This window comes from Thunnus maccoyii, chromosome 5 (genome assembly GCF_910596095.1).
Source record: "Thunnus maccoyii chromosome 5, fThuMac1.1, whole genome shotgun sequence".
In the NCBI taxonomy this organism is placed as follows: domain Eukaryota; kingdom Metazoa; phylum Chordata; class Actinopteri; order Scombriformes; family Scombridae; genus Thunnus; species Thunnus maccoyii.
In genome coordinates, this window is record NC_056537.1 from 28,020,846 (window position 1) to 28,033,957 (window position 13,112).

At 42.0% G+C, this 13,112-nt stretch overlaps 1 protein-coding gene across 3 annotated transcripts in view; it reads right to left on the bottom strand.

The window, feature by feature from the left end:
• Positions 1-13,112, bottom strand: part of LOC121896989 (septin-7-like) — a 58,512-nt gene that overhangs the window by 33,499 nt on the left and 11,901 nt on the right. The window lies entirely within an intron of this gene.

The window sequence follows — 13,112 nt, forward strand, 5'->3', positions numbered from 1 at the left end:
ATGACCCTTCCAGCTCATTCCCGCTGTTTCCCTTCCTCTTCCTCTCGCTCAGTGAGCCATCACTCCATCTCTCTTCAGCTCTGTCTCCGAATCGGCCTCCAAACACATTCCATTTTCCATTTCTCCTCTCTGTCGCCAATGTCTGTTTTGTACTTCAACTCTTTCATTGTTAATTCAGTGATGGAGAGGATGACTTTGCCTATTTCTTTATACATATATTCAGAGTTCGTTTTGGCCATTCGCGTGATAAACACTTTATTGTATTTTGACAAAACTTTGGGAAGTACGGGCTCTCACCACTGTGTTCCAGCATTTTCAGTACAGGCCGGCCACAGATGGTACAACACATAGAAGCAAAACAAGACCAACTAATTTGTTATTGACTAGCCCGGAGGGAAATAGCATCATTTGTGGGGCACAGTGTTTTTCCTGTGTTCTCATTGTGATCATTCTTGCCATTTGAGCTAAATTAAACCATCATGTACTACACAAAATTACATTACAAGATTATTTAGTGAGAACAGGAAGTTCGATGATCTCTGATCTAATAATACATTATTGAAAACGATTAACCGTGACACCAGATCACAGGATAGGTTAGCTTTAGAAGTTCCCACTGGCTGCACTACTTTCTGCTGAACTGGGGAAGACTGGTTTCCAGTTATAAGCACATTGATACTGGAATGCGATTGGTGTGTGGAGTTAGAAAACAGTGAAGTTACCAGACCTCTGTAACCCGCTCCTCATCTCTGCTGGAGGCTAGCAGCTCCAGGCTACATTAGCTGCTACTAGCATAACACACCTGAATCTCTAACCTGTGTCTAAACTGTTGGCAGTCGAATTGCATCGTGGGTAATGTAGGCGCCAGGTTTTGACAAGAGGAATGCGTGGAATAAAAAAAGACAATCTCTGATTCTGATGCAATGACTAAGATCCTTTATTAAAAGCTAAATCAATGGAATATTTGGGATTTCGTTTAGTTAGCGGGCTTCAGTCTGTGTATGAGCTGAATGGTTTGTGTGACTAACGGTCTTATTGTGATGTTATGTAATTTGTTCTCAAGTCTAATTTGGAAACAAGATCTTGATCTCAGTGAGACTTCCTGAATAAATAAAGCTCTATTACTTATTACTGCGATACTTTGTTTATTATACTACTGTGATGAGATACTAGGAACCAATACAATCAGAAATAAATCAGGATTTTCCCTACCATTATAAGGCGCTTAGGCGCTGTGAAAAAAGAAAAAAAAAACGCTTAGGCGCAGTAACAAATGAATGAAGAGAAAATTTCTGGTCGCGCTTTTTCTGTCCTCCACACACACACACGCACACACACACACACACACACACACACACACACAGAGTAGACAGAAGAGTAGAGAGGCCACAGTTTAGACAGTGAACCAGGTGAAGTGAAGATTTCTAAATAATTAACTTGAGTTGACGTCATCTCACTTGTTACTGTAAGTGCTATAAAATCTTCACGAGCAAAAGCCAATAAGAGTAATTTATTAAACCACCTGCTCAACAAGCACAAACGTGTACAAAAGCGATATTTCCACCTGCTTCGCCTGCAGTGTCCCGTCCACCGCCGGCATGTTTTACACAGCCACAGTGCGCTGATTAAGCTAACAGCTAATTGTTTAGCTTAGTTTGTTTAGTTTTAGCTACTGGCTGAGACGGCAGCCCCCCCCTTTCTCTACCAGCAGGCAGTGAATCACATCAGCAGCAGAGGGAGGAGGATAGAGGACAGGATGAATGACTGATACTGATATATATTTTTTATGGCGCACAGTGTGATCACTCACAAAATGTAAAGGATTACTTCATCAGTGAGCATATTTGTTTCATTCTTCTTGCTAATGTCTGAGTGTACTGTGAAAACTACAACCTGTGTTTTTTCTTTATCTAAATTTTGTAATGTTAATAGTCCAAAATTATGTGAAAATGCATGATTTTTTGTCAAATAACATGATTTTCTTAGGGAAGGAACAAACAGCACCTAAGCCCTCCAGAAACCAAGAGAAAACACTGTAAACTTAATGAACAGAACAACAGGCGCACCAGGAACCTGACTGCTTTACTGATGCTAAATCATGGCTCCACAGTAGCACACTGCAAGATTAACGTACACTTTGAAATCCATGAATATTATATATGACTCTGTTGAAAAAGCTATACCAAGCTGGACTGTGAGAGACAGAAAAAAAACAAACATACAAATGGTCAGAGTGGGTTTCCCACAGGATTCCTGACATTCCTCCCTCTCTTTCTCTCATTCTGTCTCTCCCTCTCTTTCAGCCCTGAGGCAGCAGCTGGCCCCCTCACATCCTGACAGGCCTACTAACTAGCACTCAACACAAACACACACACACACATATATATATATACACAAACACGCACATCTAACAGACATGTGTAAGGCCTGAAGTAGAAAGTGTGAAAAGAGACATCTGGGGAACATACAGGCATAAAGGAGAGAGCAGCATTGAGTCACAGAGAGACAGTGGTCGTGAGTGAAGTTGTGTTTGCTGAACACCAGACTGTTGGAAAAGATAATTCTCCATTGTTGAGGATAAATGGGTCTGGCTGAAACAGGGGGCAAAGGTCATTGTTTTTGGCGGAGATAAGGATCTGCAAGTCCAGCAGACTCTATGCAAGAATCGGAATCCAACCTCGACTGTGTCAGCACTCGGTCGGACTGTGATGGTCCACACGGGCGCGCTACAGGAGCCTTGGAGGGACACAACCCACTTTCCTCTGGTTTTAAAATTAGAGAGCGAGTGTTCTGCTTCGATCTGCCGAGCTTGAGACTAAATCTGACAGAATTGGCACGTGCTGGGTCACAGCAGACATGTGCATCTCAAAATAGAGGCCGAGAGAACGGGAGCAGAACGGAGAGAAAGAATGAGAAAGGAGAGGGAGAGACTCGCCTGCAGTGGTTTGACTAAGCATGCATGAACATGCACATGTGCACGAGCTCATCCGCACACATGTACACACACACGTACACACTGACAGAGCGGCCTGTGCTGAGTGTTGTGCCCGGAGGCGATGACGAGTCTTTGTGAGGCAGGTTTGTAAACAGGCTGTCCAGCAATAATGACAACGCTCTAACATGGACGGCTCAATGCATAGTAAACTGACCACAGATCCAGGATAGACCAGGACATAATAAACTACAGACTGAGCCATCATTCTAAGACTTTCAACTGGCCTGTTGCGCAGGAAGCGGGGCTTCTGGGTGGCATTGTGCATTTCTGGAACCACAAACTCTTTCTCTAGACGTGTATCTGTGTCCTCTGTGATAACTATCAAACAGTTGAAGTAGGACTGATAAAGATCGTAGAGGATTCTTGCCAAGCAAGGATGTATCACATTATGAAAACAATAAGAAAGGTCCAAAATGAACTGCAAGAATGTTGCATCATGTTCAAGAAATGCAAGAATCTGCAGTATGTTGCTGACACAATCGCTTGGGGAAATGAGCAACTGTGAGTCTGAAATGATGGCACGACGAGATGTCCTTAGTCGATCTTAAGGATCAGTATCAGGGCCGATCCGGGTATATTCAAAAGCGTTATATCAGCTAAAATAAAACCCATCCTTTCATTTTTGTACTCTGCAGTGTTCTGTACACCTCAGCCTACTAGTGTCATATCAAATCAACATTGCTTGTCTTCTGCTGCTATGTAAATGTAAGTATCGAACTGGCAGATACCCAATTTGAAAGGATGGAACGGGATTGGGGCCAGACACAGGACATCCCCGCACAAAACTGTTCAAGTTCAGGAATCTGGTTGTCTATAAAGTGACATGGGAATATCGTTCTGTAAAAGGACACAAGTACCAACTTGTCAACTTGGATTTGACACTTGGCAGTTGAGAAACAGACTGTAACCTGGAAGAACAGCCAGACCATGACGCTTTTTATGGCTGTGAAGCACAGCTGTGTGCAACCCATAATGTATTATACTGGGTGTGGACACATAAAAGCAACACCTATACAATGTGACACGATATAATAGCCTATTTATCCATCCAAACGTTTTCAGCTGATTGAGGTGGATAAGCCAAGTCACCCATATGTCTTTCTCCCTATCCACTTCCTCCAGCTCCCCCTGAGGGATCCTGAGAGGTTCATAGACCAGATGGGATTTATAATCCCTCAACCATGCTCTGGGTCTGCCTCTTATCATGGCTGAAATACCTCAACCGGCTCCTTTCAATGTGAAGAAGCTCTGCTTCTACTCCGTACCTCCTCACCTTGTCCTTAATAGACCTTTTTCACAGCAGACCTGTCATAGCAGGAAAAGCACAGTCGAGACTGATAACATTAACGATGGCTCAGTTTCAGTTAGTGTTATTAAGTGCACCTGTGCTTTTCATGCTTTGACATGTCAAAATATCTGCTGTGAAAAAGGTCCCCCTGTGCAGAAAACTTATTTTTGGCTTCCTTGTATCCTTGACCATAGTCCTTTGGCCTGATCACTAGAATATCTCTACATTAAGTAAGATACTGCCATGGTGAAGTTGCACAGTGGTTCTTTAATAAGCCTTTTTCACAGCAGACACTTTGACGTGTCACAGCAGGTAGAGCACAGGTGTTACTAATAACACTAACGATGGCTCAATTACATTGAACCGTCCCCCAGTAAAACATGCCAGTTATCCAGCATGCACAATACCAGGACTCTGGAAATGACACCACTGAATGGAATGCAGCCATCATTACTTAATGTTATTAATTGTATCTGGGTCTTTTCTGCCAGACCCGACAAAGAGCCAATTTGCGCTGGAAAATTTGTACTTTTCCTAATGTAATAAAAAAGAATTTTAAAAAAGGGGCCAGATGACTGTGCTGCCAGTCCTTTGAGAGATAAAAATCACATGTCGAAATACCTGCCACGAAAAAATGACTCTAGTAGTGCAGAGAGAGGATTAACGGGAGGGGGGTCACACAGAAAAATAAGGAACAAGTGCCATTTTTTGACTGTATCTGCTGCTAATTATGCAATCAAAGTGTGGAAGTTAGTAATGCTGTAGGGAGGTGGACTCGACTGCACATTATGTCTCAATAACTGCAGGCAGTGAACAAGCATAAAAATGTGCAAAATATGACACGCAGTTAAAAGAATTCATGAAAGTGAAGGACTGATCTGCCTTTACCGCAACGCCTTGGACTCTGACAATGATTTAGTGCACATGGCCAGCTCTGAAGACATATTTGAAGATAACTTATCATCATCAACCACTTTAAGATTTTGCAGTCTCCAGTGTTTCCTCTAGGTTGACTGCTCTGGGGTGGCGGTGTGTGTGTGTGTGTGTGTGTGTGTGTGTGTGTGTGTGTGTGTGGGGGGGGGGGGGGGGGGAAGCTAGTGCTGAGCCAAATTCAGGAGAGACTCAGCAACAAAACATTTCTCCGTTCTGTTTAAGAGCGACTGACATTGACACTAAAATGAGAATAGCTGGTCCACCTTAAGTGAGCCTGGTCAGGCTAGACTAACCCAGCAGTTGGAGAAACAATAGACAATAGAGACTTTTCTTGGTCTTGAGAAGCCGCAGCATTTAGTAACTGACACACTGTAGCCTGTACTGCACATTTACTGCCAGACTGACGACAGGGTGGTTATGGCTCAGGAGGTAGGGTGGGTTGTCCGCTAATCAGAAGATTGCCGGTTCGATTCCCAGCTCCTCCAGTCCGCATGTCGATGTGTCCTTGGGCTGTGCCATCAGTGTGTGAATGTGTATGAATGATTAGATTTCCTCTGATGGGCAGGTTGGGACCTTGCATGGTAGCCCCTGTACCATTCAGCGTATGAATGTGTGTGAATGGGTGAATGTGATTCGTAGTGTAAAAGCGCTTTGAGTGGTCGGAAGACTACACAAGTACAGTCCGTTAACCATTCTGGGATTTGATGCACAAGTCGAAGACTCAAAACAGTTCCACAATAACATAGGGTGTTATTGTGCTCGCACAGTGTGCAAGTGAAAATCATTAGTAGCCCGCTGATATGAATGATCATGTGAAATTTTAGCAGTGGCGCTCATAATTCTGCAGTGGCTGTGCACCGCTGCAGCGTGAAGGCAGGGGAAACACTGGTCTCCAGAACTGAACTGTTCCCTGTGTGAATGTGTGAAGAACTGTGATGATTTGCATAATTTACTCTATAACTTTTATTCCTGTTCTATGAGCAGGTCGAACGCCTTGAAATACAAATAGTTGGTATTCAAGAAAATGAAACTGAAAAAGATCACATATACCGGAGCCAGATCAAAAGTCTGATCAGAACAGTTTAAAATAACGCCCATTAAAATAAATGACTGTATGGTGTTTAGGAGAAGTGAAACTTTAACGAAACGAGGAATTACAGTCACCACACACCAGTAAATTCAGACTGTGGCTGGCTTGTTGAAGAATTTCACCTACTTCTTTCTCATGTTAACAATTTGCTTGTGCACTTTGTTGGTTCCTCTCTCTTTGATTGCTGATCCTTTATGATTAAGTGTAATATGGGAATAAGACTGATGGAAGGAAAAAGGAGTTAAATACAGACACATTTTATGTGCGCATGTGTGTGTGTGTGTGTGTGTGTGAGAGAGTGTGTGTATTAACGCATCTGGTTAAGCCTGCAGATTAACTAGACCAAAGCCTTCCCTTACTCACTCACTTCTGCAAGGTCAGTAGGCAAGGCGGTCAATCCTAAGCCTGTCAGACCGTCTTATCTGGACACACATACACACACTGCACAATGTTACACACAAACACTGAGCTCACATGCTTACAGCAACAACAACAGGACAAACAGCGGGATAGACTGACAAACAGTCCTACAACCGCAGAGGGATCAGTGAGGCAGACAAACAGATACCGACTTAGTAAGCAGACTACTACTGGACTGTAAAAGAGATTCAAGCTCATGCAAAACATTACTGACTGCGTCATTCACAGGCCTTGATAAGTGAATGACAGTCGTGTCGGGCTTTTTGATCTAACATGCACCAATGTTTGCAAGAAGTCCCTGTTACACTACTTTGTACGTTGTGTCTTCACCACTGGGGATGCCCCAAATCAGTGATGTCACAACAGGTGTTTTGCCTTTGACAGCTGATTGGAAACACTTCCCAGCTCTGACATCACTGGTTAGGGTGTGGTCACAAGAGCGCTCATGTGTGCTCTCCCTCACGCCTCTATGCACCTTTTTTCTGCCTCTTTCCTGGTTAAGGAGGCTGTGGTTGAAATTGTTTTTTTAGCATTTTGGGTGCAAATTCAGGAGGCTTGTCCCTGCCCAGTTACCACAGTTACAGTCAAATCATCTGCAGAGCAGCCGCCCAACATTAAACTAGCTAATAAAATAGCTACACGTCACATGTTTTCCCTGCAAGACTCGTGTTTTAATGCTGTTGTTCATTGTTTGTGATATGAAAACATCAGAGAAATAAAAAGCTTCTTTTCTGGAGTCCTGGTATTAGTTCAGTTATAAAATCCAAACACACTGCAGAGCGTCTCTCCTGCCAGCTGCTGACAGCACTGCCAGTCGGTAGAGGAGGAAACGCTGGTATGCGTCTGTTTAGCCGACGTTACTGCATTTAACACCGGAGCTGAGAGCGTCAGAGCTCGGAGCAGAGGCGCAGTCACTCTGCGTCGTGCTGCTGTCTTTCGCTTCCATCATCTCGAGCCAATTCATTTTGAGAGAGCGACGGCCAATGAGGAAACGCCTACACAGGTGGCCGACCAATGATGTAACTTCATCACTCAGTCAGTCAGTCACTAGTTCGTTGTAGCCCTGCTTTGATCTAAATGCTGTTTCAGAAGCTATTCCACTCTGATATGTACATTCTCAGGAAAACTCTGAATGCTGACTCTGCTGATTGAATCAGCACAGAATATTGAGAACCAGTGAAAATTTGAAAGTCTTCCATCAAGAACTTGTATCAGTTCATCTCTAATGCAATGTCCCACATGCATCTCACAGCACTGCTTACAAGGTCAGAGTCTTCTGATGTGCTCTCCTCCTGAGTTGCTTTAGGGAAGCAGAAGCAGCGGGGCTGTGAAGTAGTGGCCTTGTTACACATCACAAGCAGCGTGAAGCCAGCATCGCTTCCCCTCTCCTCCCGGCTCTCTTCAGTTCTGATCTGACTCTCTGCTCTGTTCGGCTCTGTGCACTGGCGCTGGATCTCGCTAATCTTTCCAGGAGTTTCTATTCAATCTGCCAGCTGGACAAAGGGGCAGGAAGCAGCTTTTTCCCCCTCAGAGAGAGGCAGATTGAGAGGGGAAGACAGCAAGTTGGGTAGAGGGGAGAAAGAAAAGAGAGAGCTGAATAAAAAAAAACACCAGTGGAGCAGTTTCTGGTGGCGTTCCTTCTCAGGGAGTGACCGAATGAGAGCAGAACAACCAGAGCTGCTTCCTGGTGAGTCCAGAGCTCCACAGAAATGGCCATGACTGGTATACACAATATATTATAATGTCTGTGCTAATAATACAGTAGGTCTAATATAAAACTATGCACCACATCAGAACGAGCTACAGATGAATGGGCAGCTAGTTGAGATACGCAGAGGTAGATCCCTATGCAGTTAGCTACATTAGCTAACTTATTATGAACACCGTTTATTGGCCCAGAACTGATAATCAACCTTTGTAGCTGATGTTGTTTCAACACGCTTTTCTTCATTGTAGGGCTCCAACTAATTTTTTTTTTTATTATTGATTAATCTGCCAATTTTTTTCTTGATTAATCGATTAGGTGTCTTACCTACAAAATGTCAGATAATAAAAAATATAAATGCTTGTTATAATTTCCCCCAGCCCAAAGTGATGTCTTCAAATGTCTTGTTTTGTCCCATCAACAGTCCAAAACTCAGATATTCAGTGTTAAAAGCATTTCATCCTCACATTTGAGGAACTGAATCTTGCATTTTTTGGGGAATTTTTGCTTCTTAAATTATGATTATTCAACTATAAAAACAGTTGCCAGTTAATTTTCTGTTGACTGACTAAGCTCTTCACTTTGCTGATCTGTTTCTTCACTGCTGGTGAATGGGTGTATAACACAGGGAGCTCAGATACCAGTAAAATTAACTCCTGTATTACGTCCCTCAGTGTGGTCTCTGTGGTTGCCATGGTCACACTGCAAATAGTAAAAGTTGATCCATTATAAACTCCGAAGGCGGCGGCACATAGCCATGTGCGTCCACAAGAACGGCAGCCGCCCACCCTCCCTGCTGTCACGTTTACATTGTAAACAATGGAGGGGTCCGCAGCAACTGCCCACCGTTTGACCCAGGCTGAAAAATACTACAATGTTCCTTCAAATGTATTCTATGTATTCTTTGAACTCTTCAAATTCACACACTTATGTCTACATTTTCTGCTTGCAGGTCATATTAAGGGTGACCACAGCAACAATATTTATGTACCAAACTACCATAAACATCTCATTACACTAACTCAGATACCCACACACAGCCGGCTACAGCTGGATGCCATTACAATCTGTTAATCTGAAACGTCTCGCCAGGAGACATATTAGAGCTCATATTTCAGCCCGTCTGACCTTTGTTATCTCTCTCTCTCTCTCTCTCACACACAAACACACCCATATTTTATTTTTACTTAGTCTACTTGCACTCATTAGAAAGCTCTTGTCACCCAGTTGTTCAGCAGTGTGTAGGACAGGGATGTTGTTGCAATGCCTCACAGCTTTATTGTATTCATTCATTTTATACTACTGTATAGACTGTACCTACTGCTAGGTACCGAAATAGATCAAGATCTCTTTGTCATTTCTCAGTGCTCGCATACGTTGAAAATAGGTTCATATATTTTGAAGTTATCAAAAGCAACACAGTTCTTACCTGCACATTTGAATGCAACTGCTACAGAAATGACTTCTCACTGCCCGCACTGTTGGAATTTGAAGTTACCTGCAGGCATCAGCCCCAGTCATCTCATCTTCCACCATCTGTCTGTTCCAAAGCTACAATGGAACAATACTGGGCCTCTCAGTCGAGCCGAGCTTTCACACTTCACTACAATGCCAAGTACAGCAGTGCTGAGGCCAGTTTTCACTCTTTACTTTCACAGTCCTGCTTATAGGTCCAGCTGGCTGTTTCTCAAATCAAAACATAATCAGCTCTTCAGTCTCTCTCTAACACTGGTATTTCCTTTCACTTCTCCGTTACATTGTTTTATGATTGCTGTCATATGTTAAGGGTATGAAGATGCTGAACTTTGTTCTCCTAATTTTTGGTTGCGTCTATATTTAATGATTCAGGAACTGGACTTTCCTCCACTATTATCCAGTTTCCAAAAGTCTACATTAAGTGCCTAACATAACATTTTATCTGGTGAACTGTATACTGTACAAGATTTTACATACAGGGCTAAAGCTGCACAAACTTCACCACTGGCCACATTTTATTGGACTTATTGGCCCTTAAGCCTCCATCTCTGGGTGGACACACACACTAGCTGCTGTTTCAAACACAGTTTGGATTATGCTCAAGTTTCTGCTCGTTACTTCCTGTGTTTGAAATGATTTCTCTCCAGTGTGCATACCAGACACCAGAAATTCATCTGAGCAATTCTTCAGCATTTCACTCTCACCATTGCACTGTGTTATTAGCAAGCAGCAACTACCACGGCTTGAGGTTGAAGCCAATGCAGAAATACCTTAAAGTGCAATGCCGCCGACGGTTACTAGATGCAAACTGGCTCCAATGCAAACAAACGGGTTATGTCACACCTCGCTACATCCATCTTTATATACAGGCTGTGGATATTAGACAACATAATTACAACAGTAACAAAACAACAGCCAAGTTGCTCAAGAATTTTTGTGTCAAGTTCAATTTTGACAAACTTTGACATAAGAATTTATGCCATTGACCAATAGCAAGCTGTCTTCACAACCACTGAGAATATTGAGCCATGGAGAAGCCAAAATGAATGAAGCTATCATAGCGTAGCTTATTATCTTTTATTTAAACCTCCTGTCAGAGCATACACTGCTCCAGATAAGAGACATGGCTTGCAGACAGTTATGAAACAGGAGTACAAATCTGTTTTTGACGAAGCTGTCTGAATATATTGTCCCTTTAACAACTGAGCTAACAGTTAGCAAACTTGCTAGCTTGGAGAGCTTTTTTACTACTTCACTAACAAAATTCTGGGGGCAGTAAACAGCCCAGTACAGAGAAAACATAAAGAGGCTTGAAAAGCTTTTGTGACTAAATAGTGCTAGCATGTTGCCAGCTGGCTAGTGTGTTAGCAGTTGGCTCACCAGCTACAGCAGTTTACCAACTAACCCTGTCAGCAGTCCTTATGTCAGCCAGTTATTTCCTGTGTTTGGAATGGTCTCTCCTGTATGCATGCGAGACATCAGCATTTCATTTGAGAAATTCCTTGATGGTACAAATATGTTTTTCGAAAAAGCTTTGGGAGCTTATTGTCCCATTAGCAACCAAGCTAACAGTTAGCAAGCTTGCTTACTCAGGGAGCTTCTTTTCCAACTTCAATAACTGCAAAAACAAAATGCGAGGGTTGGGGGCAAACGGCCCTCTACAGAGAAAACTGAAAGATGTTTGAAACTTTTGTGACTGAATAGTGCTAGCATGTTAGCAGTTAGCTACCAACTAACCCTGTGAGCTTTTGTCATATTTAGTCAACTTTATCCTTCTTATATTTAGTCAGTAATAACTCTGGACCTTTAGTCTTGTCTTAGGCAAAGAAAATCATGCACATTTTAGTCTAGTTTCAAAACTACTTGTTTTAAGTAATAAAACTAGCTTACAAACACAATATCATTTCTTGTCTTTTTTTAAATTTTCAAATTCCATTTGAGTCAACGCTTATATCGATTAAGACATTTTGGTTTCATTAGGTCAGTTTTGTGTAGTGTTAATTTCGTTAATGAAAACTAATTATGTTTGTTAATGATGACTAAAATGAGACAATGAGGAGACGGCACTGACGTTATTAAACACTAACTGTGACTATATCAATATACGATATTGTTGACGAAAAAAGACCAAAATGTAGATTAAACAATAAAAACTTTACCAAAATATCTCTTTATTTTCATTGACAAAAAACCAGCACAATGATGAGTACATCAACTATTTTACAGAAAGTAAGTTAACCTCAGTTTGTCATGTACTTTGGGCAACCAAAACCATGGTTTCAAAATGTTTTATTGTCTGTGCAGCTCTCATTGTTTTATAATAGTTTTAAAGAGTATGGGCCCCAGTTGTTTAATTGTGTTGGTTCAAAATAAATATGCAAATCAGAACATGTTTCATGTCTGGATGTATTCATTAAACTGATACCATCAGACCAGATACTTTCTACAAGGCTGCATTCTTAATCATTCAACCTGTGTTTTTCATCAGATAACGATATGATAAAATCTGACAAAAAGTTATTGGTTTTGGCTCGACTAGATTGAGTGAAATGTTCCATGTAATCTGATGGCTAAAAAAGACTACAATGTCAACAGTTTTCATGGACTAAAACTATACCGAAATAGTTACAGTTTCCTCTGACTAAAATAAGTCTGAAATGCTCAGACTTTTAGTCGACTAAAACTTGACTTAAAAAAACAAAAACAAAAACAGGATGAGGTAATATGATAAAAACTAACAAGGAGAATTTGACACAGGGCTAAGACTAAATGAAAAATAGCTGACAAAATTAACAATAGTTTTGTTTTATCATCATCATGGGAAAATATTAACTTCTGAATATATTTCATCACAGTGTTTTCAAGGAAGTGAACATAATTGCAGTAGAGCTTTCAAGAGGCCGTTAGGGGTGGGGCAGTGATCATCCTCTGAAAACGTCTGTGTTGAGTCGTGAACACACTGCTATGCTCTTCACATTTGTTATGTGTGAAATTTGGATCAGCTGGGGTATGTGGAGCAGGGAGCCAAGAAAACTGGGAAGAGAGAGAGGGGGCCCCATATGTGAGAGTTGATTGTGGATCTCTGCTTTTTTTTCTCCCAAGCTATCACTCCGCTGTCTTTGTCTCCCTTCTGCAACTCTTCCACAGTGGCTGTTTACTAAACAGGAAACTAAAACCCCAGGCTGAAATAATAAAGGCTGGACGC